General features: G+C 44.0%; 1 pseudogene; it reads right to left on the reverse strand.

Annotated features, from left to right (window-relative positions):
- Positions 1-733: 733 nt before the first annotated feature.
- LOC142829037 (coiled-coil domain-containing protein 170-like) lies at positions 734-16,257 on the reverse strand (annotated as a pseudogene).
- Positions 16,258-25,146: the final 8,889 nt, after the last annotated feature.

A 25,146-nucleotide genomic window follows, 5' to 3' on the forward strand; every position in this document is an offset into this window, starting at 1 on the left:
CTGTTTGTCCGCTCAGCGTGCTAGTCTGGATGCTCCCCTGCCGACATCAAAGCCCTTTGTCGGCAGCCCCGTTATTCCTCATGGGATGAGGTTTACCGGGGCTGCCGACAAAGGGCTTTGATGTCGGCAGGGGAGCGTCCAGATTCGCGCGCTGAGCGGACAAACAGCTGATCAGCTGTTTGTCGGCTCAGCGTGGCAGCCATGTAAATTTAAATGAAGCTGCGATCATTTAAATCGCGGCTTCATTTGCCTTTGCCAAAAAAACAAATCTACATGGCTCCGTCGACGGAGCCATGTAGTTTAGACGTACCCTAGGAGACCACCTAACCTCAGGAATTCTTACCTTGATTTCATATGAAGTTCTGATTGCTCAGCACTTCTAAAATTCGGACATTCTTTTGGAAATATACTAAACCAAAATATATTTTTACTGATAGTTCAAATTATAATTTTGCTCATGGCCCATAATTTGCATGTACAGTTGATGATTTAGTTCAGAGAACTTTGCATCCACTTTAAAAAATTGCCACCCTTCATGTTATTTCTAACCCCTGACGAATCCAGCATAATCTATAAAAATTACATGGAGCCACAAATCACACCAGCTGAGAACCTAGCACGTGACTTTTAAAATTCTTTACGTTCTACCGATCCTAGTGAAAATAGTATACCTAACTTATTTAGTAGGTGGTATTCTTTAAAAGCTATTTGAATGAAAGTAAAATATACCACATTACGGATTTTCAAATCCAGTTGTAAATACACAAGGAAGTTTTGATTAATTATTAGAAGTAACTTCAGAAATGTCATAGGCTTGTATGAGTAGCTTTAGTTGTCTGAGTATCTCCTTGTCTGATACAGCCAATGTATTTATGTGAAATCCCATAATCTTCGTAATGGCTTCTCTAAAGTCAACACGCTACAAAGAACTACAACAAGAAAAGTAAAAAATCACACTTACTTTCACAATATAATTATAATAAGGGAGTGAATGTGACAGGAATATTACTAGAATCAGTTTTAGGGTAAAAAAAATATCTACACCTAGACTAATTTTTAATTAAATCCCTAGAAAATCCACCCACTTTAAAAAACCTAGATAAGATAACTTCTAATTGCCTTTTAGGGAATAATATGGTGCTTGTGATATTCCTTATAAAGAGTGTTTTTTGCTCTTTTCTTCTACAACACACTTCATGATATCTTTGGGATAAAACCATTTTTTCAGGTTGTTGAGTAAGTCTCTTAAAAACTCCTTAAGCTACCACTGTGTGAACTGAGTTGCAACTAACATGGGCCAGAGCCACTAAAAACTATTTAATCAGCTTTTTAAGGAGTTGCTAAAAAGACATTAATGATTTGCTTTAATAGCAATGGAGGGAAAGTACCTGTATTTCTCTTCTTACTACTTCTTCAAGTGCTTTTTTTTTTTTTTTTTTTTGGCTATGTGGAGCTCATTAGTGACTGCTTCTAATATACGATTGGCCCTCTCTTTCTCCCTCCTTGCCTCATGTACTGTGTAGTCTAGTTTTGTTTTCAAACTGACCACTTTTCTAGCTGCTTCCTCCTTAATCCTTTTCATTTTTTCCCAAAGATTTACTGAGTTTTTCTATGGTTTTATTCTGCAAAAGAAAAAATAATTCTTAAAAATATGGCATAAAAGACTATTCTTTAGGAATAGAGCAGAAAAGGCTGAATTTCCAGCAATTAATTGGCAGCCCTCTCAGAATTGTCTTTGATGTATTAAATCCGATTATCGTCTTAAGGACAGAGATAATTTTGGATAAAGATTCATTTTTGAAAGGGTCAGATTTTGAAAGGTATTTAGGTTGCTAGAGATACTAAAAAGTTCCCTGTTAGGATTTGCAAAAGTGCCTAAGGAGATTAGGTGCCTTACTGGTTGTCAGTCTTTTAGACACTTTTGAAAATCCCACTAAGGTCCAAGCTACACAACTATTAAGTACCTAAATATCTTTGGGGATCTGGGGCTAGGGACCAATCTGTATCTTTAGGCACCTAAACACTTTTGAACATCTGACCCCTGGACTGATCCTTTCAAGGTTCACTCAGGTTTGACTAATACTCTTGCTTTAGTTTGATAATCAAGGATTATTGATGTAGACACAGAACTCTGTAGTGATTTTTAGTGGAGATTTCTGCTTCAAAAACCAATGGTGTGATATTGCCCCAGGTAATCAACTATTATATTGTTTTATAAGTAGCTTTGGAGTTTTCTGCTGCTTTGCAAATACAAGAGGAGCATATAAACAGCACAAACTCCAGGAGAATCATAGCACGTTTATTTTTACTGGTGCTGGGAATGTCCAGAGGTAAAAGTAAGCGGGTGCGCCCTAGTACACAGCTCCGGCAAGAGCTGGCTGAGCTGCAGCAAAAGCCAGCAGGGAGCTATTGAAAGAACTGGCAGGGACCCGAGTTACAATAGGACAGTATACCCTGGTCTACTCTAGGGAGTCATTTCAAAATAATCCCCCTTATTTTGAAATAATAAGTGGAGCTTCCATACTATCAATCACATTATTTTGAAATAACAGGCTGTTTATTTTGAAATCTGTACTCCTGTTTTCCTCGGGTAATACACTTATTTCAAAATAGTTATTTTGGGAGTCATTATTTCAAATGTAGTTATTTTGAAATAATTTACTAGTGTAGACATGCCCTACCTGTAAGAAATTTTAAGTTACTTTCACCGCTGAGAATGTCTATTTGATGTGAAAATATGCAAATATCTGCCATTCAAGTATAGACAAGGCCTAACCCAGCTCTCTTACTTTTTAAGGTCATGTGAATTGCCAGCCATAATAGTATGACTGTATATCTTTCTGTCATTAAAATAGGCAGTAATGTTCTCTAATCTGATTGTACAGATTGCTGTGCTTACTTTGAGATCAATTACACTCTCAAATTTCACCTGGAGAGTTTGATTTGATATTTTCATTCACTAAGTTTTTCCTGAAGTTTCTCAGATTCTTTCTGGGCTTTCAGGCTCAGTGGATCCTGCCCAGCACTCAGACCTGTTGCTCTTTTCCTTTCTTGAGCTGCTTGATCTTCTCTTCCAGCTGTTCTATCTACCAATTCTTCATCTTGATATTTTTGCTTTGAGAATTTACCTGCATTAAGAGAGGGCTTTTGATAGGGAATGCTATAAAAAGTTTGAATTACTCCTCCTATCATTTGACATCTCTTTTTACCTAAAACAAAAATACCTTGGTGAGTAGCTTTGAGTGAGAGGTCATGATGACATAGTACATGATATGGCTAAGCCACAGTTGCCTGTAACCATGTGTACTGCCATCCTGGTCTTTCATGCATGTATTAGATTATCCTTTTAATACTCTAGCTGACATTTGGGAAGTCTATTAGGATTCTTTAAGCACTGAAAATATTCCAGTGTTCTAATAGGGTTTTTTTTTTAATGCCAGACCCTTCTTCTTCAATAGGAAAGCAGGGAAAAGACCCAGATTTGCTTGATAAATTTCACCTGAAAAAAATGATAAAATACCTGTGTGTGATACATTTAACATGCTCATTCACTGTCAAAGATAAACACTCTGATGCAGTGCCGACCAGAGTTTTTCATCCTGAATTTACTTCAGAAGAACCCTTAAAAATGTACTGAAACATTGCTGGTTATAGTCTTTAAAAATATTATTCTTAGTTCATCCCATCTCCTACATGAAAAAGCCTGAATACTGAAACATTACAACCATGGTATGTCCCAATTATTACATGGGTTTGTGTGTCTTTGGTGCCCAACTCTGTGACATCACTCTTGAAAATGGATGACCAGAGAGGATTTTCAGTTCCTCGCACTTTTATACATCCAAGAAGACAGGGTGTGCTGGACCACTAAGGGCAACTTCATCCAATGAATCCCTCTTCTTTCCTTCTCTTCCCAAAAAAAGAAGAGTTTTGTTAGTCGGGTTGAGTGTTTGTCTCTGAATTTAGCCCAAAGTGTTTTCCAGGGTTAAAGTCTTAAACCACATAAAAATGTTAGCTTGGATTGTTTATTAAGTTTGTGTGTACAGTTTTATTTAGTAATTATGTAAATTAATGCCAGACTTCAGGGAACATTCATTAGGAATAAAACTTTGCCCAGAATTCCTATTTATATAACCAAGAACTGAACTAATAAAAGAAGTGATTTGAAATATGCTAAAATAGTATTTTCAGGTTAAAATAACAAATTATGTATCAGTTACCAAGGTTTACAGTTCTATTGGAAGAAGAATGTATTTTCTATTGTTAATTACGGTTAATAGACATTCAAATGAAAATCTATTTATCTATGCATTTGTCAGGGGAAATTGTCAATCATCCAGTTCCTACAGTGGCTTGTGACAGAAGTGCCAACATTACCACCAAACTAGTACAGCTCAGTAATATTGATCAGCCATTCTAAATAAGAAAAATGGCCTTTAAAATGTGAAAATGAGGATTTACATTGATCTTCTTCTGCAAATTAAAGATTCAGTTTTTCTTCTCATTGAGAGATTCCCTGTCCAACTTAATGAGCTGTTCTGCTTTGTCCAAGAGCATTTCATACTGGCAATGCAGACTTTCTGTTGCTCTAACCTGATTAATGTGTAGCTTCTCTGTCAGCTCTTGTAAAGACTCCTTGGGCTGCATAAGTAAGAGAGTGTAATGTATTAAACAAACTTCACCATAATTGCAGTCAAGGTTACAAACATGTCATGAAAGAGTCAGTTTCTTTTTTTAAATGTACTTGTTTTTCCCCTTTTATTATTTCAACCTCTTGTTATTTCAAATAATTTTCTACAAATTAATATATACAGTTTTCTGTACAAGTATAAAAATGTCCATATGACAGAGTCCTCGGAGCTAGGAAATGAGCCAGAACTCTCGTCACTCTGACACCCATTGGCTCTCCAGAGACAGCCATCCTGTCCATAAGATGATTTGGTGCAGCCACTCCAGGCCCTGCACTTTGAGGGGCCCCACAGCAGCCTAAACTGTCCTATGGATGGGGTGGGCTGGGGGATTACCTGGGGCCTGGCACAGGGTGGCAGCTGGTATTTCTACCGCAACTCACCAAAGTGGGAGGGGCCAGAGCCACCCAGCATCCTGATCCACCCCACCCTCTCCTGGCCTGCTGTGCACTGCTTCACTGTGGCAGTGGGAAGCAGAGCGCCCTGGCCCCAGGGTGTTATGCTACCCGCCACTGCAGAGAAGTGGGGCACAGTGATCTAGGAGAGGTCTGCGTGGTGGGACAGAGCAGGCTGCTTGGCTGCTCCAGATCCTGCCGCCGTGGTGAGTGTGTGTGTGTGTGGGAGGGGCTGACTGCTGTTGTTGCCCCACGCCAGGCTCTGTAATCCTCCAGCTTGTGTCCCGCTGGGGAGGCATGAAGGGCTAGAGCAGGGCAGAGGGCGGGTGGAGCACAGTCAGGGTTTGGGGAAGGATTGGAGTGGGGGCAAGGTGGGGCAGAGGTAGGGGAGGGCCTGCAGCAAGGGGGTTGCCCTGGACCCTGTGCCTGGAGCACGGGAGGAGAGGGGGGTTTACCCAGGTCCCACGCCCCTCTAGGGATGGCCCTGCCCAGAAAGGTCTGATTGAATTATCTAATCAGGCTGGCAGGCTCCTGCGCTAAGGATTAATTAGCCAATCAATGGAGGGTTGATTAAAAGGCAAAGGAAAGAAGTGCAGGAATAGAGGAGCAGCGTTGACTGAGCTCAGATTTATGGCTTGTTGACACATAAACTGCTACAGCAGCACCGGTGTCGTGCTTCAGTGGAGGCACTACATATGCAGACAGAACGAGTTCTCCTGTCAATGTAGGTAATTCACTAGAGGCAGTCGCTAGGTTGACAGGAGAATTCCGCTTGTTTTAGCACCTCTGCCAGTCACCTGGTCACCCCACAGCAAGTCAACCCAGGGCCTGGCATTCCTCAACCCTATACTGATCTGCCTAGATGGATTGTAAGCCAGATGCTCCTTATGCTAACAAAGTGACAGGATGCAGATGGTGTGAGTACATGGGTTTTTGTGGTTAATTGGATAATCATATGGGGCAGAAGTAGGGGTGAGTGAAATAGGTACATGAAAGGGGCGGAAGATAGGTAAGGTAGTGGGAAAGGAAGACACAAAATTGGAAAGCTGGGTAGGGAGGGAGACAGGGAGGGAGACGATGAGATGATAGAGAGGAGGAAAATGTTGAAATTCATATGAGAAAGCATGACAACAAGTGGTAGGGGGTCAGACTGGAAGAGATGAGAATGTAAGAAGGAGAATGAGGGAAGTGAGGGAAGAAGAGAATGGGATAACATAGAAGGTAAAAAGAAAAGACAAGTACAGCAGTAAGATTAGAAGTGTATCTCGTTTGTCTATATCTCTCACAGCATCCTAACCCTTCAGTGTGTACTACCACTGGAAACCTGCCCATCCATTTACACTCTGAGCCTTTTGCCTGGAATCTGCCCTGGCAGAACCTGCAAAATTTTGAGCACCTTCAATGCCAATTAGGTCAATATAAGTTGAGGGCTGTGCCAATACCTTGCAATATAGGCAATACTAGGCCCTCCCTGCTTTTTATCCAGTTCTGCTGCCCCATCAGGGCTCAGTGCCGATTGACTCTGTAACATCAGGTTTTCTATTGCCAGAAGTTGGAGTGAACTTTAAAGACATCTCCTTACTTTCTTCCTTTTGGAGATAAATCTCTCTTAAGAGCCAACCTTCTGCAGTAAGCTTTCCCCCCCACATGCTCTAGGGATCCCTTGTGTTCTTGAAGTACTACTTCTGCTTTATAGGAGTTACTCAGAGTCTGATGAGCGAGATCACGCTGCTGTTCTAGCTGCCTGGGTTGTGACAACTTTTTGCTGCAGCTCATCAGTTTTCGGTGGGTAAAAATACAGCAGTGTGGCATTTCAGAATACTCCCTGACATCCTTAGGTTCTGGTTTCAGAAACTACTCTTCTTAGGGTCACATCCCTGCCAGCACTGTGAGCAGGCTTGTCAACATGGGGGACAAAGAGCCGCCCCAGGGCCCTGTGATTCTAAGGGGCCCAGGGCTCCGGCCACTGCTTCAGCAGCACTAGCAATGGCTGGAGCCCTGGGCCCTTTGAATCACCGCTGGGGCAGCATGCTACAGATCCTGGGTGCTGCACTCTGGATGGTGCTGGGAGAGTGGGGTGGTGCAGCTGGCGCTGAGTATTGGCTGACTTGGCCTTGCCCCTTCTGCCTGAGGCTCTGCCCTTTCCAAGAGTGCAGTGCTGCCCCCCACCTTACCCAGGGGCCTGGTGAGTGTTGGCTTTCTGGACTGCCCAAAGTGCAGCCCAATGTGTGCCCTGACAGTCTAGGCAGCATTCCAGGGTGCGGGCTGACCTGACAGGTTGCACCATGCTACTCTCTTGAAAAGGATCTGTGTATATCTGAGACTAATGCTTATGATCCCAAAGACAGGATGTGCACCAACAGATGTGGGGCCCATTAGTCAACCAATCATGCCCCATTTGGGGCCATGTTTCATCAGCGGATATACGAGTCCATCCCCTTCCCAAGCCCTCTGCTTAGGAAGAAATGTCACCTTGCTATAGAACTGAAAGAAAGTGGTTACCTCCCCAAGTGCACCCATGCATCACAGTACAGAATTTGGACTATATATTGTTACAAAGATCATAATTAAGCCAAAGCTATTTTGTCCTAGAGGACTGCAATCCAAGTTAGTTTAAGAACATTGGACTGCCACAGGAGAAGAAATCAGTGGTCCATCTAGTGCAGCTCTAGCTATAGCCAATATCCGATATATCTGAGGAAAATAAAATCTTCCAAAATGCTTCAGGCCAATTGTGCTACATTTTGCCATAGGCCAATATTATGCCAAATATCTTTCCTGAAACCAAAAGCTTATGCCGTGAAGTATGAAAAAAATATTTAGCTACCTAGTGTGACAGCAGATGCTATTCTAATTCATATTGGAGGCTATTTTACTTTACAATTTGACAGACGAATTTTGGGCAAAGAGCTTGTTTCTAGCTTGAAATTTTTAAGGAAGAGACTAAAGACTACAAACCTTATGGCAAACAAGTTGCTAAATATATCATTACATTTACTGGCAGTATCTAATATTCATTAACAAAATTATTCCTTTACCTTTTTTTTACATTGTAGTGGGGGGAAATATTTAAAACTATTACTCCAAATTTCTTCCAATATTTCCTCTTAATTTAGAGTACAACATTGGATGGATCCCCCCCCCCCTCCTCCCGCATCAGATATAGCAATGGGCAGTTCATTATTTTCTCATCCTACTCAATTCCACAGTAAATCAGACAATCCCTAGTCTCAATGCATACTGCAAGTAGGAGACCACACTAGCCATGTCACACACCAAAGTGTTAACAGGTATGTGGTTCCAGTTGTTTTAAGGCTGATTTTTCAAATTCGGCACATCTGTGATCTACAGATTAAACCAAGGCGGGCAAAATATGGTCTATCAATCTGCTGATCCAGCCTGCCATGGTCCCTCAGTCTAGCATCATGCCCAACATGCTGCTCAAAGAAGCGGGCTGCGAAAGCCATATGAGCTTCCTGGGCCACAAGCACAGCTTACACAGGTTCCATTGGCTGGTGTCCAGCCAATGGGAGCTGCGAGATTTTACAGGGGATGGGGACAGGATGCAAAGCCCCCACACACACACCAGATCACGTGGCACACAGAGACAACATATAGCCCCCGCAGCCAGCTGTTTAGAGTGTGTGCAGGAGTGCAGCAGTCACAAAATAAAATCATTCATCCATCTGCAATTTAAAACAAGGCCACGTGATTCTTTGTTGTTTCAGTAGTGAGTTTATATTGCCAAGTGAGATTTCCATTCCAGTCCTATTTATGCATATAATACTGTGAGTGTTGCTGTTTGTATAAAATTAATTCTTGCATTTCTGCCAATGTGTATTATTTTGTATAGTTAGCTCTGGCTCTGGTCGAAAAATAGGTTATAGTAAAGAGATACAATGGGCCAAATTAACCGTCTGCTATGCTGGAGTAAATCTGCAGTAACACTACAGAAGTTCCTGGAATTAGGCTTCCTACTCCTGTCCAAAGTTAGGTCCCTCATTCCCCTCTTCCACTTCTCCCCAAACAATGAGCAAAGCTCATAGGAAAAACAGAGCTCATAGGTTGTAAGACCATTCTGACATCTAGTCTGACCACCTGGAAAAAATAAAGGTTATAGATTTTCTCCCTCACTGAGCACAAAAGAAGACAATTGTACTTCAGTATTTGAAGGAATTGTACAACTTGCGGTTTCTCTGCAGTGATGACACAATGGAAAAGAGAATGCTTTTAAAATAAGAACTTCTCTCCTTTAAAAAAATTAAATAGGTTTTTCTGAATTCTACAGATCTTCAACTCACTATTTATGGGAATCAACATCAGGTAAACAGGCAAACATTTTGTTCTATCTGTAAAAAATCATTGAAATACTATGTTACCTCTCAACTCTCAGTTTTACATAATAAAATCTATTTCTTTATACTGTTGTCCCTAAAATATAAGTAACATAAATAGAGTGAAAAATTTATCCAGTGCTCTTAGGAAACGGGGGCTGTCAGTTAACATAGTCCTGGTCTATACACCAGAGCGTCCACACTACCAAGCCTGTTATTTTGAAATAAGGGGCTGGTTATTTAAAAATCTATACTCCTACTTTCCAAGAGGAATAATGCTTATTTTGAAATAGTTACTTTGAAATAGCAGTAGTGTGGATGCTCCGGTGCTGCTATTTCAAAATAATTACTCCCCAGAGTCATCCAAACTAATTATTCCTGAGTGCATCCTGGGGCTCTCAGTCAAGGTAGTGCGTCCACATTAATGGAGCCTGCTTTGGACTAATTTCAAGGTTTCCCCTAGTGTAGACACACTAGTTCAAAATTATTTGGGGAGTTATTATTTTGAAATAAGTTATTTTGAAATAATTTCGTAGTGTAGACATGCCCTGAATGTGCCAGATAACAAAGTGTATTGCTCTGCCCTCACCTCTTACCAATCGATCCAGCTCATGGCAGCTTGAGGCAGGCTGAGGGTGAAGGAGGACCCTGCTGATGATGTCCGCTGGCAGTGCAGGCTGACAGAAGCCCCACAATGGGTGGCTGCACAAGTGGGAGACGGGCATGGGTGCCTGAAGACGTGGTGGTATTCTGGCTGGGGGCAATGCCAGTTAACAGAGTTTTCCAGTTAACAGAGTGCCAGGTAACAAAGCTTTCACCGTTTATAATGTTATTTTATTGTACTAGTGGGGACAAATCTATCCCTGCTGCCATCCTACTAAAATCAATTATGTTTCCGTAAGGATGAATTTGGCCTGTTGTTTTTATTCACAAAAAAAATAAGACCATAAAAATGGCCATACAGGGTCAAATCAATGGTCCATCTAGCTCAGTATCCTGTCTTCCAACATTGACCAATGCAAGATGCTTCAAGAGAATGAACAGAACAGGGCAATTATCAAGTGATCCATCCCCGGTTATCTTGTCCCAGCTTCTGGCAGGTTTTATCAGGGGGAAGTGCTGAGGAGGGACATGGGTGAGGGAAGGGGCCCCACTGTTGTACTTAAAAGAAGTACTCGGGATCTTTTTCAGGGGGATAAGGCAACATGCCACATTTATTGATCACACATAGAATAAATAACAGTTATCATATGCATATGATATATATATGTCACTCATGCACTCACACACACACACACACAAGCACACTCCATCTTGCTGTTGTTACCAACAAGTTGCTCCCCTTAACTGCACTGGCCAGGTGAGTTAGATGGGGGAGGGGTGGAGCCGGGCTTCTGCTGATCCGGATCGATGCTCCAATGGTGACAAGACGAAACCCAGGGTCCTCTGCAAGACACCTCACTTTTATAGCATCCCTCTCATATGCAAATATATAGCCCAGATTCAAACTCTGGGCCTGTGTCCGTTGGTCCCTTTGTGCTGCAGAGAGGGTGTTTTCCAGAGAAGGTGCCTGCTTCTAATCCCCAAGGCCGTCAATATGTCTGCTCTTCTTTCTTCAGCCCACTTGACACCTTGGGTCTGGCTTCCACCCCCTCTTCAACTGGTGTAGCTGTCTGGAGGTGCTTGGCTCCCAAGTCTTACTCATTCACACCTCATTCATTCAACAGGGCAATTGATAAGAGAGTGGGGGAAAATCTTATTCTGCTACAAGTTTTCTATATAGGGTTCCAATACAAAGTTACAAGGTTATATAGATTAATACAAAGTTTCAAGGTTATATGGAGAGGCACAATGTCAAGTCATATGCAGCAATATATAATACATAGAATTATATGAAGCAATATATAATACATAGATTTATCTACACCACTGGCCATGTGACCATTTCCCACATGACTTCTCCCCATGCCACCTATAGCACAGGGGAAAGTGGGACAACCCCCATCCCCACTCTAGACCCCCACACCTCTCCAAGTGATGCAGTCTATGGGGCCAGAGGAGGTTTAGCACTGAGAGCAGAGGTTGCTTCCCCTCCCCAGTCACTGGCAACAGTGTGGGGAAGCAGAGCAACCTGGTCCCAGCCTGCTCTGCTCCCCTGGCTGCATCTCTCCGCTTCCCACCAGCCACAGTTATGAAGATGTTGCTGAGGACTGTAGCCAGTTGACTGACTGAAGGTTTGGTATATGGTCTGTGTAGTTTTAGTCTTGCAGAGCTCTAACTCAGTCAATGTTTTCTCTTTATGGACATTGGCCAGTTATCCCAAGCCATTCAGCTGGCTTTCAGTCTTTCTAACTAAGAGAATGGTGTTATTCTGTTCAAAGGTTTTCGTGGTGTAGACGCAGGCAGTTACTTTGGGCTAGTCAATTTCTAAAATGGCGACCAGCTGGGAACATGCAAATCAAGCGCAGGATATTTAAATCCCGGGCTTGATTTGCAATTCTGGTTGCCCTCATTAGCCTCCCTAAATCAATCTAGGGGGCTAGTGTAGACGTACCCTTAGTTTCTAAGGTGCAACAGGACTCCTCGTTATTTTTGCAGATACGAGCTAACATGGCTACCCCATGTTTCAAACCGCTGAGCTACAGTTCATCTTCAAGTTTGACACCATCAACTCAGGCTTAAACAAAGACTGTGAATGGCTAGCTAACTACAAAAGCAGCTTCTCCTCTCTTGGTATTCACACCTCCAGATCAGCTACTAGAAGTGGGCCTCATCCTCCCTGATTGGATTCATCTCATTATCTCTAGCCTGATTCTGGCCTGCATATTTATACCTGCCTCTGGAAATTTCCACTACATGCATCTGATGAAGTGGGTCTTTGCCCACGAAAGCTTATGCTCCAACACTTCTGTTAGTCTATAAGGTGCCATAGGACTCCTTGACGCTTTTGCAGATTCAGAGTAACACGGCTACCCCTCTGATACTATGCTGTATATAGTCACTTAAATAAGACAAAGCCCTAAATATCAGGACTGTCTCTATAAAATTGGGACATCTGATCATCCTACTGTAGCTAGAGCTTCAGGCAGCTGCCAGAATTTAACCTCTGTGTTATCTATATCTCCTCAGAGTGGCTGTGTAGACATTGCCATGTGTATTTTAGTACTCCCCCAATTATTGAGTTGAATCAATGGTAGCCATGGTGGGAAATGTAAGGGAAAATTCTTAATACAGACAAGTTCCCAAATCAGCTACAAATCTCCATGGCTACAAAAATTTCAGATTCCATCGTATACCAGAGTATACAAACAGCCAATGGGACACAGAACAGCTATGGGAACAGTCAGGCCTCCAATTTATTTCAAGGTTAGAAGAAAACCAGGGATCACTGAAAGAGACTGATGAGAGAGAGTATGCAGATAAGATCTTTCCCAGCTTCCAGACCCTTCCATTCAATACTTATGACATAACCTTTGACCCTTCCACAACACAGCTGAAGAACGGAATATAACTGAAGGTTTAAGACCTTTAATAGGATTGTAGAAGCAGGCCTAGATAAACACTTTAACTTAGTGAAGCCCAGGACAGACGTACAGGAATTGAAAAAAAGACAACAGCAAGCAAAGTAATCCTTTAAACACAGTATTTTTAGCAGATTTCTAAGCTTATATTAATGTTGTTTCTGAGTAATTCCACCGATTCAATGTAGCTGCACAGGGCTAATCCTGCAGAAACTAAGGTCAGAATCTGACCCAAAGGCTCCTAAATGCCCTCTTTTCATTCAGTAGATAGATCCTGATCATGGTGAGTAGCACAGATGGATTGGATCATGATAGACAAAAGTTTCTCTTTCTTTGAGCGTATTATACTTTAGATCAGTGGTTCCCAACGTGGTGCCTGCGGGCGCCATTGCGCCCACTGGGCCATTTCGGTGCGCCTGCCGAGTGATCAGGACAGGCCCCACCCTCAGGCGCATGGTGCATGGGCGGTGTCGGCCCCTGGGAGTATAGACAGCTCCACCCCCGGGTGCACGACGCGAGGGCTGTGCCAGTCCCGGGCAAGCAGCACATGGGTGGCCCCGCCCCCGGGCGCGTGGTGCATGGGCTATACCAGCCCTGGGCGTGCAACGTATGGGTGCTGCTGGCTCCTGGGTGCGTGGCTTATGGGCGTCCCCACCCCTGGGCACGCGGCACAGGAGCGACGCCGGCCCTGGACATGCAGTGCATGGGCTGTTCCGGCCCCGGGCATGCAGTGCATGGGCTGTTCCGGCCCCAGGCATGCAGTGCATGCGCTGTTCCGGCCCCAGGCATGCAGTGCATGCGCTGTTCCGGCCCCGGGCACGCAGTGCATGGGCTGTTCCAGCCCCAGGCATGCAGTGCATGGGCTGTTCCGGCCCCAGGCGCACAGCGTATGGGCAGCCCCACCCCTGGATATGCGGCACAGGAGCGGCAACAGCTCCGGAAGTGTGGCACATGGGTGGCGCCGGCACTGGGCACATGGCGTATGGGTGGTCTCGCCCCCAGGTGCGTCTGCGGGCCCCGCCCCCGGGTGCCCGGAGCATGAGTGGCCCCGCCCCTGGGCGCCCAACAGCCCCAAAAGGTTGGGGACCACTGCTTTAGACTATTACATTCAAATTGTTAACACACGAGGTGTCTGGTAGAAACTGACACTTTTGAAAAGGACTTGAAACCCTACCTGAGATTTTTTTTAAATTCTGAGATTCTAACTCTTGATTCTTCCTTTTGAGAGTATAAATATTGGCATCTGACTGACTTTACACTGGTTACAAATGTAGCTATTTCTTCCAGCTCCTTGACCTGAGTTTTTAGGGTCTGACTGTGGGAGGACAGTTTAGCATTATTTTCTTTGTAGATTTCCCAACTCTGACTTCATCTCTTGTAAAGAAGCTTCTTTTGTTACCAGTTGGCTTGGGAGCTGCTGCATCTCAAGATGAAGAAGAAGGGAAAGATAATAGAATCTGTATTTGCAAGAAACCTGGCATAATATGAGTTATATTAGTCACTTGGGAAGAGTGAAGATTTTATATACAAAAGCGAAAGCCTTTTCTGGTGAATTTTGCTGGAATGTGGATTGTGATGTTAACTACATATGTAAGAAATAAAAACAAGCCATGGTGGGATACAGTAGTCTGATGCTCAGCACTCTCTTCTTCTATGTTGGCTAAAATCCATTGACTCAAATAAGTTAGGAAGCAAAATCTGGGTTTTTCAGGGCCTTCAAAAGCTTGTCATAGGGCCGGCAGCTGCACACCACACTATTGGCTAATATGGGATATAAAAATACCTCATAGTCATATAGCACCTTTTGCAAAGTGTTGTATGAACCTGAATTAATTAGCTCTGCAAACAAAATAACGTACTTTGGGCCAGATCCATGCTAAGGAATCCCTGCCAAGCATAAAGATGTCTTCGACAGCTCCATGCCAGATCTTTCCTGTCACTCCTCTCCAGCATACTGCGTATGTAGGGGTCATTTCAGAGGCAAGGTAGGAGAACACTGCACTTTGGTGACTCTGGGTTTGTCAGTGCAACGGCCCATAGGGAGCCACACACTGAGGGGCAATTTTGTCCTCAACCAGCTTTAGAGTGCATGGAACAATAGTAAAGTGCCCTAGAGCCACCTTTACTTTCCTCTTCCCCCAACTATTCTGAGTTCATCTCTATGGCAGATGAGATTCAGCCCTCTGCATTCTGTACAGTAGAGTGGGACTTTGCTAAACTAATGATTTTAGGAAGAACCAGCGCCTGTTTGCCTATGGCTCCATCATAGGGTGTGTCTAAACTACGCCCCTCTGCCGACAGAGGGATGTAGAAGAGGCACATCGCTATTGCAAATGAAGCAGGGATTTAAATATCCTGTGCTTCATTTGAATAGAAATGGCCACCACTTTTTGCTGCCGCGGCACTTTGCTGGCAAAAAGCGGCAGTCTAGACAGGGATCGGTCGACAAGGAAAGCCTTTTCCGACCGATCCCTTATGCTTCGTGCAATAAGGTTTACAGGATTGGTCGGAACAGGCTTTCCTTGTCGACCGATCCCTGTCTAGACTGCTGCTTTTTGCCGGCAACGTGCCATGGTGGCAAAAAGCGGCGGCCATTTCTATTCAAATGAAGCACGGGATATTTAAATCCCCGCTTCATTTGCAATAGCGAAGTGCCTAATCTACATCACTCTGTCGGCAGAGGGGTGTAGTTTAGACACACCTGTACAGAGTAGCATACTTAATTCTTTCTATGGCAGTGTGAGGTTTTGGTAGTGATCATCAGTGCCTGATGTGAGAATTACCTACCCATCAGCAGGGGAAAATGACTGTGAACTGCATTTTATTTCCTAACTTTCCATTTAATAAAAATATTACATTCTTTAGAGCCATACTCAAATCCCCCTCCCTCCCCTCACTCACTCACTCACTAACTCATTCTAACTAACACGGCTACATTTCTATCACTCACTCACTCACTCATTCTCTGTTTCCTTGTGTCTGAATAGATGTAGGAAAAGTACTAAGAAAGGAAAATTGAGGTAGCATTTTGGTGGCCATCAACATCTTAAACTTTTATGTTCTAATCTAATCGACTTAGTTCAAATTTCTTATTAAGCTGGATAGTATATAACTGCATCCTTGAGAGCTAGCAGGAAGTAGAAAGGAGAGATATTTGATTTTACTTGACATAGTAAAAGTACATTTGCTTTGTGACCAGCAAAAGGTCAGGTACATTTTGTTATTGCAAGAAATTGCATCAATTACAAGCCATATGATCACTGAAAAAGGAACACGCTCACCAGTTACCTTCAGCCTGGTTTTTTACTTCTAGTTTCATTGTAGCTTTTTCCTGTTTTTAACAAAATATATTTTACAAAGTTGTCATGAGATAAAATTAATACAATTAGCAGAATATTTTGCATTGGGGTACAATATATTGTCAACTTGCTCTGCAAGTGACTTAAGGATATTAATCTTGTGTTACCATAGAATCATAGAATCATAGAGCTGGAAGAGACCTCAGGAGGTCATCAACTCCAGCTCCTTGCCCAAGGCAGGACCTGTCCCAACTAAATCAACCCAGCCAGGGGTTTGTCAAGCCGAGACTTAGGGTACGTCTAGACTACCGCGTTTTGTCGACGGAAGTTGTGTCGACAGATACTGTCGACAAAACTTCCGTCGACAATTTGCGTCCAGACACATGGAGTTCTGTCGACAAAGCAAGCCGCTTTGTCGACAGAACTCCGTAGTCTGGACAAAGTGTTACAGGCAATAACACCTTCTGTCGACAGAGTTCTGTCGACAGAAAGTGTTATGCCTCGTAAAATGAGGTATACCAGCGTCGACAAAACCGCGGAGTTCTGTCGACGTTATGTCGACAGAACTCCGCGGTAGTGTAGACGCTGGTATTGTTTTGTCGACAAAAGTCCACTTTTGTCGACAAAACTAGGTAGTCTAGACACACCCTTAAACACCTCTAGGGATGGAGATTCCACCACCTCCCTAGGTAACTCATTCCCGTACTTCCCCACCCTCCTTGTGAAATAGTTTTTCCTAATATCCAAGCTAGACCTCCCCCACTGTAACTTGAGCCCATTGCTCCTTGTTATGCCATCCGGTCACTATTGTGAACAGCCTTTCTCCATCTCTTTAGAACCTCCCTTCAGGAAGTTGAAGTCTGCTATCAAATCCCCCCTCACGTTTCTCTTCTGCAGACTAAACAAACCCAAATCTCTCAGGCTATGGCTACATTGTAGCCTTTTTCCAGAAAAGCTTATGCAAATCAAGCGTGGCATGGATTATCGCTGTGCTTCATTTGCATAATTAATTAGCAGTCGCTTTTGCACAAGAGGCTTTTGCGCAAAAAGGAGCTGTCTACACAGCTTCTTTTTGCGCAAAAGCCTCTAGTGCAAAAGCGGCTGCTAATTAATTATGCTAATGAAGCGCAGCGATATTCCACGCCGCTTCATTTGAATAAGCTTTTCTGGAAAAAGGCTACAGTGTAGCCATAATCTCAGTCTCTCCTCAAAGGTCATGTGCTCCAGCCCCCGAATCATTTTGGTCACCCTCCGCTGGATCCTCTCCAATGCGTCCACATCCTTTCTGTAGTGGGGGGCCCAGAACTGGACACAATATTCCAGATATGGCCTCACCAGAGCCGAACAAAAGGGAATAATCACTTTTCAAGGTCTGCTGGCAATGCTCCTCCTAATGCAACCTAATATGCCATTAGCCTTCTTGGCTACAAGGGCACCCTGTTGACTCATATCCAGTTCCTCATCCACTGTAATCTCCAGATCCTTTTCGGCAGAACTGCTATTTAGCCAGTCGGTCCCCAGCCTGTACCAATGCTTGGGATTCTTCCATCCCAAGTGCAGGACTCTACACTTGTCCTTGTTGAACCTCATCAGATTTCTTGTGTCCCAATCCTCTAATCTGTCTAAGTCACTCTGGATCCTATCCCTGCCCTCCAGCGTATCTACCTCTCCCCTTAGCTTAGTGTCATCTGCAAACTTGCTGAGGGTACAATCCATCCCCCCCTCCAGGTCATTAATAAAGATGTTGAACAAAACCGGTCCTAGAACCGATCCTTGGTGCACTCTGCTAGAAACCGACCGCCAACCTGACATCGAGCTGTTGATCACTACCCGTTGGGCTCGACAGCCTACCCAGCTTTCTATCCCTCTTACAGTCCATTTATCCAATCCATACTCCCTTAACTTGCTGGCAAGAATATTGTGGGAGACCATGTCAAAAGCTTTGCTAAAGTCAAGTGTGACAGAGGGGCGCCCCGCCACCTCCGTCTGACTCTTAAAGTTCCCCGCTGTCGTGACCACACTGGGGTAGCTGCGGTTTCAATCTCCTGTACTGGCCGGGGAGATAGGGGGGTCCGGGCCCTCCCTCTCTCCCGGACCCCAGCCCAGGGCCCTAGGGTCAGGATCAATTTATCCTGCCCTGCTGGGGGGGTGCTGGCCCGCAACTCACCAGCATGCCGGCTCCTTGCCCTGCCCTGGGCTACTTCCTATCTCCCTCCCGCGGGTCTCTCTGCCTCACCCCCGGCGTCCCCTGCTCCCGCACTCTCAGTCTCCGGCTCGTCTGGGGGTGCCAAGGCCTCCCAGCGCCCGCGGCTACGCCCCGTTCTCCTCTGCTCTCTGCCCTGCTCCGCTCTGCTCTGCTCTACTCTGCGCCTCTCCTCCCTCCCTGCCGGCGACAGCTGGCATTTTGAACTGCCCGCCTCCGGCATGCGGGCGTGGTGACGTCACACGCCATGTACCCGGGCTCCTCCTCCTTCCCCTCTCCCCAGCTTGTGGCCGACGGGGAATCCCTGGCGCCGCCGCTCAGCTGAGCGGCGGCGGCTGAGCACACGGCACATGTTCCCCCCGGGGGTTGAGTCACCCCGAAGACGGTCAGGGCGACCACCGGTTTAGTGCGGGGCGGACTCGCCTCCCAAAGGGGGGGTGGACCCGCTCTGTCACATCAAGGTATATCACATCCACTGACTTCCCATATCCACAGAGCCAGTTACTTCATCATAGAAGCTAATCAGATTGGTCAATCATGACTTACACTTTGTGAATCTATGTTGACTGTTCCTAATCACTTTCCCCTCTTCCAAGTGCTTCAAATGGATTCCTTAAGGATCCCCTTCATGATTTTTCCAGGGACTGAGGTAAGATTGACCGGTCTGTAGTTCCCTGGATTGTCCTTCTTCCCTTTTTTAGAGATGGGCACTACATTTGCCTTTTTCCAATCATCTAGGATCTCCTCTGATCTCCACGAGTTTTCAAAGATAATAGCTAAAGGCTCTGCAATGACATTTGCCAACTCCCTCAGTACCCTCGGATGCATTAAATCTGGACCCATGGATTTGTATATGTTTACCTTTTCTCAGTAGTTCCTAACCTGTTCTTTCCCCACCAAGGGCTATCCACCTCCTTCCCCAATTGCGTTGCCTAATGCATTAGTTTGGGAACTGACCTTGTCTCTGAAGACAGAGGCAAAAAAAGCATTGAGTACTTCAGCTTTTCCCACATCATCTGTCACTAGGTTACCTCCCTCATCCAGTAAGGGCCCTACACCCTCTCTGATTACACTCTTATTGCTAATATGCCTGTATAAACCTCTCTTGTTATGCTTTACATCCCTTGCCAGCTGCAATTCCAATTGTGCTTTCACCTTCCTGATAACTCCCCTGCATTCTCAAGTAAGATATTTATACTCCTCCCTAATCATCAGTCCAAGTTTCCATTTCTTGTAAGCTTGCTTTTTGTGTTTAAGCTCACTATGGATGTCCCTGGTAAGCCAATCTGGTCGCCTACCATATTTGCTTGTTTTACTGCACATCAGGATGGCTTCTTCCTGTGCCTTTCATAAGACTTCTTTAAAATACTGACAGCTGTCCTAGACTCCTTTCCCCTTCATGTAAGCATCCCAGGGGATCCTGCCCATCAGTTCTCTGAGGGAGTTGAAGTCTGTTCTTCTGAAGTCCAGGCTGTGTATTTTGCTATTCTCCTTTCCTCCTTTGGTCAGGAGTCTGAAATCTCATGATCACTGCTTCCCAGGTTGTCACCCACCTCTACTTCCCCTACTAGTTCCTCCCTGTTTGTGAGCAGCAGGTCAAGCTTCTTTCTTCCAGATGCAGTCAAAGAGATTTTTTAACTTGAACCTGCATCCATCTTATATAGTCATTGACTTCAGAAGGGCTATTCCCATGAGTAAGGACTGCACAATCGATAACTATACTGACAGAATAGCCACATCTAGGAAAAACATGGTGGATAGTTATTTTGCTGAATAGTGACTTACATAATACAGTATATTGTAAGGATTTATAATTGAAGTTCCCTGGAGTTTGGGGTTATTTAACCTCACAGTGCAGAGCAATCTTGTTGAGACACTGTCTAAATGTTTGTAGAAAAGCTGTGTGGCCCGTGCTTCAGGTATGGTGTCAAGAATGGAATGGTTTTCCTTTCTACCATGGCAGTCAAGAAACAGCTGATATGAAAAAATCAGATCAGCCCACTGATTTGTGAAGATTTTGAGGCAGTAATGAATAGATGCTATGAAGCTCCCAAATGGCACCTAAAAGGGGAAATCAGGAGGCAGGGCCCTGTTGAGCCAGCTCCTGGGTAAAAGAAGGGTCCTAGTTCCTTAAGAAAAAAGGAGATGGAGTGTGGGTAAGAGAGGACAAGGACAGGGTAGGGGGATTGCCTAACTAGTCTGGGGCTGCTCAGATATTCTATGAGTTTTGCAAGCCTGGAATAGAGTTTATGCGAGCCACTTAGTTCACCTCTCACAATGAGACTTTACATCAGACGAGTTTTATCTGGTGTGGGATCTGAATACAAAAATTGTTCATAGGTCTGGTAATAGCTATCTTTGGAATTAGGGTTACGTTGCTACTTTTGCCATTTTTTTTTAAATCACCACCACACAAGTACTAAGTCCTGACTTTTACATCTCATCGGAATGTCAGCTTCTCGGGGGCTGTGTCTAGACTACATGCCTCTGTCGGCAGAGGCATGTAGATTAGACAGATCAGCAAAGGCAAATGAAGCCATGATTTAAATGATCGCGGCTCCATGTACATTTACATGGCTGCCACGCTGAGCCGACAAACAGCTGATCAGCTGTTTGTCGGCTCGCATGCTAGTCTGGACGTTCCCCCTGTCGACATCAAAGCCCTTTGTCGGAAGCCCCGTTATTCCTCGTGGAATGAGGTTTACCGGGGCTGCCGACAAAGGGCTTTGATGTTGACAGGGGGAACGTCCAGACTAGCGGCGCGAGCCGACAAACAGCTAATCAGCTGTTTGTCGGCTCAGCGCGGCAGCCATGTAAATGTAAATGAAGCCGCGATCATTTAAATTGCGGCTTCATTTGCCTTTGCTGAACAAACAAATCTACATGCCTCTGCCGACAGAGGCATGTAGTTTAGACGTACCCGGGGAGTACAGTGGTACATAATATCGGGGGCTTTATTCAGCAAGAAGAATGTCACCCACTGAACTACCAGCTTCTCTGTTTCCCTAGAGGTCTTCCACTCATACATGCACATAATTCCCCAGGCAGCATGTATAGTTCTATATGTATATCCAAGTATGTCTGTTTACTGTATTTTCAAACTTACGGAGCTACATACCATGATGATGGTCATGTTAGAAATATATAAATTAATAGTGAAAGTAGAATGTTTTGATTATCTGACACTTCTTATAAAGAAGGGGAAGATCCATATTTAATATGATAATTAGGATTGTGCTGTCTCAAAAAAATTGTTACAGGTTTTACACCATAGAAAAGATGAGCCCCCCAACCTTCTACTGAAAAACACACTAAACCCCGGCTACACGCGACACGAACTAGGTAGTTCGAACTAGGCTTCCTAGTTAGAACTACCGTTACTCCTCGTGGAATGAGGAGTAACGGTAGTTCGAACTAGGAAGCCTAGTTCGAACTATCTAGTTCGTGCCGCGTGTAGCCGCGCTGCATGGGGTTCGAACCAGCCGGGATTAAAAAATGGCGGCGCCCGGCTTATGCAAATGAAGCCCGGGAAATTCAAATCCCAGGCTTCATTTGCAAGTGCGGTATGCCTACATTACCCTCCTACTTCGAAATAGGAGGGAAGTGTAGACATACCCTCACAGACCTTAGAATCATAGAATCATAGGGCTGGAAGACACCTCACGAGGTCATCGAGTCCAGTCTCCTGCCCAAAGCAGGATCAACCCCAACTAAATCAACCCAGCCAGGACTTTGTCAAGTCGAGACTTAAAAACCTCTAGGGATGGAGATTCCACCACCTCCCTAGGTAACCCATTCCAGTGCTTCACCACCCTCCTAGGGAAATAGTTTTTCCTAATATCCAACCTAGATCTCCCCCACTGCAACTTGAGACCATTGCTGCTTGTTCTGCCATTTGTCACTATTGAGAACAGCCGCTCTTCATCTTCTCTGGAACTTCCCTTCAAGAAATTCAAAGCTGTTATCAAATCCCCCTCACTCTTCTCTTCTGCAGACTAAATATGCCCAAATTCCTCAGCCTCTCCTCATCGGTCATGTGCTCCAGCCCCCTAATCATTTTGGTTGCCCTCCACTGGACCATCTCCAAAGCGCCCACATCCTTTCTATAGTGGGGAGCCCAGTACTGGATGCAATACTCCAGATGTCGCCTTATCAATGCTGAATAAAGGGAAATAGTAACTTTTCTATATCTGCTGGCAATGCTCCTCCTAATATACCCTAATATGCCATTAGCCTTGTTGGCTACAAGGGCACACTGCTGTGGAGGCAGGAAAAGGAAATAAGGGAATTTGTGTGCAGCCATCTTGGTCTTGTTAACAAGAGAGCAAGAGTCAGGCTAAGTCTGTGGCCTGACAACGCGAGATCTGTAATTAGACGCTGCCTTCGCCTCTCGCCTCCATATGGAGATAAGGATAGAATGCTGACTCTGGCCGGGACCTTGAGATAAGGAGCATCTGGGTGGAACTAAAATAACTGTTAGCCATTGGTGTTTGTAATGGGAAGGAGAATAATTGTTATTGTGATTATATGTAATGGACAGTATATAAACTGCTTCATAATTGCTTGTATTCGAAGATCTGTCTCGGGGGGGGGCTTCCCCCCCGTCCAAGCCAATTTTTCCCTTGCTGCAGCTCGTAATAAAACTGCCTCTGGCTACTTGTTGCTTACAAACTCAGAGTGAGGACAATGTTTTCTTCCACACTGTTGACTCATATCCAGCTTCACATCCTCTGTAATCCCCAGGTCCTTTTCTGCTGAACTGCTACTTAGCTAGTCGGTAACCTTGGGAGACAGTCCAGTCTTCGCCTACAGACGACCCCCGAACCTGAAACAAATACTCACGAGCAGCCACACACCACAACACAGAATCACAGAAACAGTAACCCAGGAACCTATCCCTGCAACAAACCCCATTAGCAACTCCATCCACATATTTATACAAATGACACCATCACAGGACCTAACCACATCAGCCACACAATTCTGGGCTCATCCATTTGCACATCCACTAACATGATATATGCCATTAAAGCACAAGCAATGCCCCCTGCTATGTACATTGCCAAACCTGACAGTCTCTGCATCAAAAGATAAATGGCCACAAATCAGCCATCAAGAAAAGTAACATAAAAACCAGTAGGAGAACACTTTAACCTCTAAGACCATTCAGTAACAGATTTAAAAGTAGATATCCTTTTACCAAAATAAAATAAAATAATGAAATAAATCTAAACTAGACTATGAAGAGAAACAGTGGAGCTGCAATTCATTTGTAAATTTAACTTGATCAAATTAGAACAAATAAGGACATAGAATGGTTATCTCACTACAAAGGCAAATTTTTCTGTGATTTCCACTCTGTGCATCTGACAAAGGCTATGTCTAGACTGCAGCGCTTTTCTGAGATACCTCCGGTACCCTGGAAAAGCAATGCCACATCCAAAGAACACATCTGCTTTTTCAGAAAATTTTTTGAAAAAGCAGATGTGTTCTTTTGCCATCCCGGTAAACCACATTTTATGAGGAAGAAGGAATGTGTCGAAAGAGGACTTTTTTCCAAAATTTGGCACTGTGTAGATACACCAAATTTCGGAAAAGCCTCTTTCAACAGTAAACAGAAAAAGATATGCAATTTGTGTACTGCAAATTGCGTTTCTTTTTCCGACTTACCCTTGAAGTCTAGACGTAGCCAAAGTGGTTTTGACCCACAAAAGCTTTGCCCAAATAAATGTTAGTTTTTAAGGTGCCACAGGACTCCTCATTATTTTTACCCAAAATGTATAATTCATCTCCAGTTACAAAGAATTTATGCTACCATGTACTAAAACAGTATGTGACACAGTGTCTCTCACTTGAAAGATCCTGAAGGAAAAGATACGTGAATGTAAATCAACTGTGGGCACAACTCTACTGGACTAAGATAACGAGAGTTATCCTGAGTATCCATGTACAGTACTTGAGGTTTTGCTTTAGCCATGCAAGAGGTGCAGTTTTCCAGAAATTCACTACGCAAGGGAAATTATGGAATACATTTAAAATAAATAACTGTTCACATGCTATTTTTAAAAATCAGTATAACTAGAAGATTCCTCTTTTGAAAGTATTAAGAGATTTTAAGATATTTTCATAAAATTGGCCTTCCTTTGCCCCCCGATAATCCATTGTTGACTTTTGTCCAGTCCTAACATCCATATGTGTAGTATTTGCAGCCTCCAGCATCAGCTCTGTTACTGACAAGAGCTTTAACAACTTGGTTTCTAGATACTGCTCCTGTTCTCATGGAAACAGATGTCTGTGCCTTAAACTAATCACAGTTTCAAAAAAAATCCTTTGTAACAGTGATTAGTTATACTCATGAGACCCCCTGCTTTTTTTTTTTTTTTTTTTTTTTTTTTTGACGATCCAACTTCTGGCAGATATTCTACCTACTATTATTTCTTTGCCGTTTTGTCAGTGCTGTAAACTGCGTAAAAGCCAACAAGACCCATTTGTTTTGTATGCTTTGTACCTGCCCCATGTATCAAGATCGCTGCTTTCACAATGCCCATTTTATAGTTGAAATTGTGTGTGCTAGTCAGAATTATTCAAATGATTTTGAAAATGTAATCTCCTAGATGTTACTGAATCAAAAAACTAATTATTTTCTGTTGTTTCAGCCATGTTGATCCCAGGATTTGAGAGAGATCAGGTGAGTGAGGTTTATTTA

The sequence above is a fragment of the Pelodiscus sinensis genome, chromosome 4, assembly GCF_049634645.1.
Source record: "Pelodiscus sinensis isolate JC-2024 chromosome 4, ASM4963464v1, whole genome shotgun sequence".
Lineage (NCBI taxonomy): Eukaryota > Metazoa > Chordata > Testudines > Trionychidae > Pelodiscus > Pelodiscus sinensis.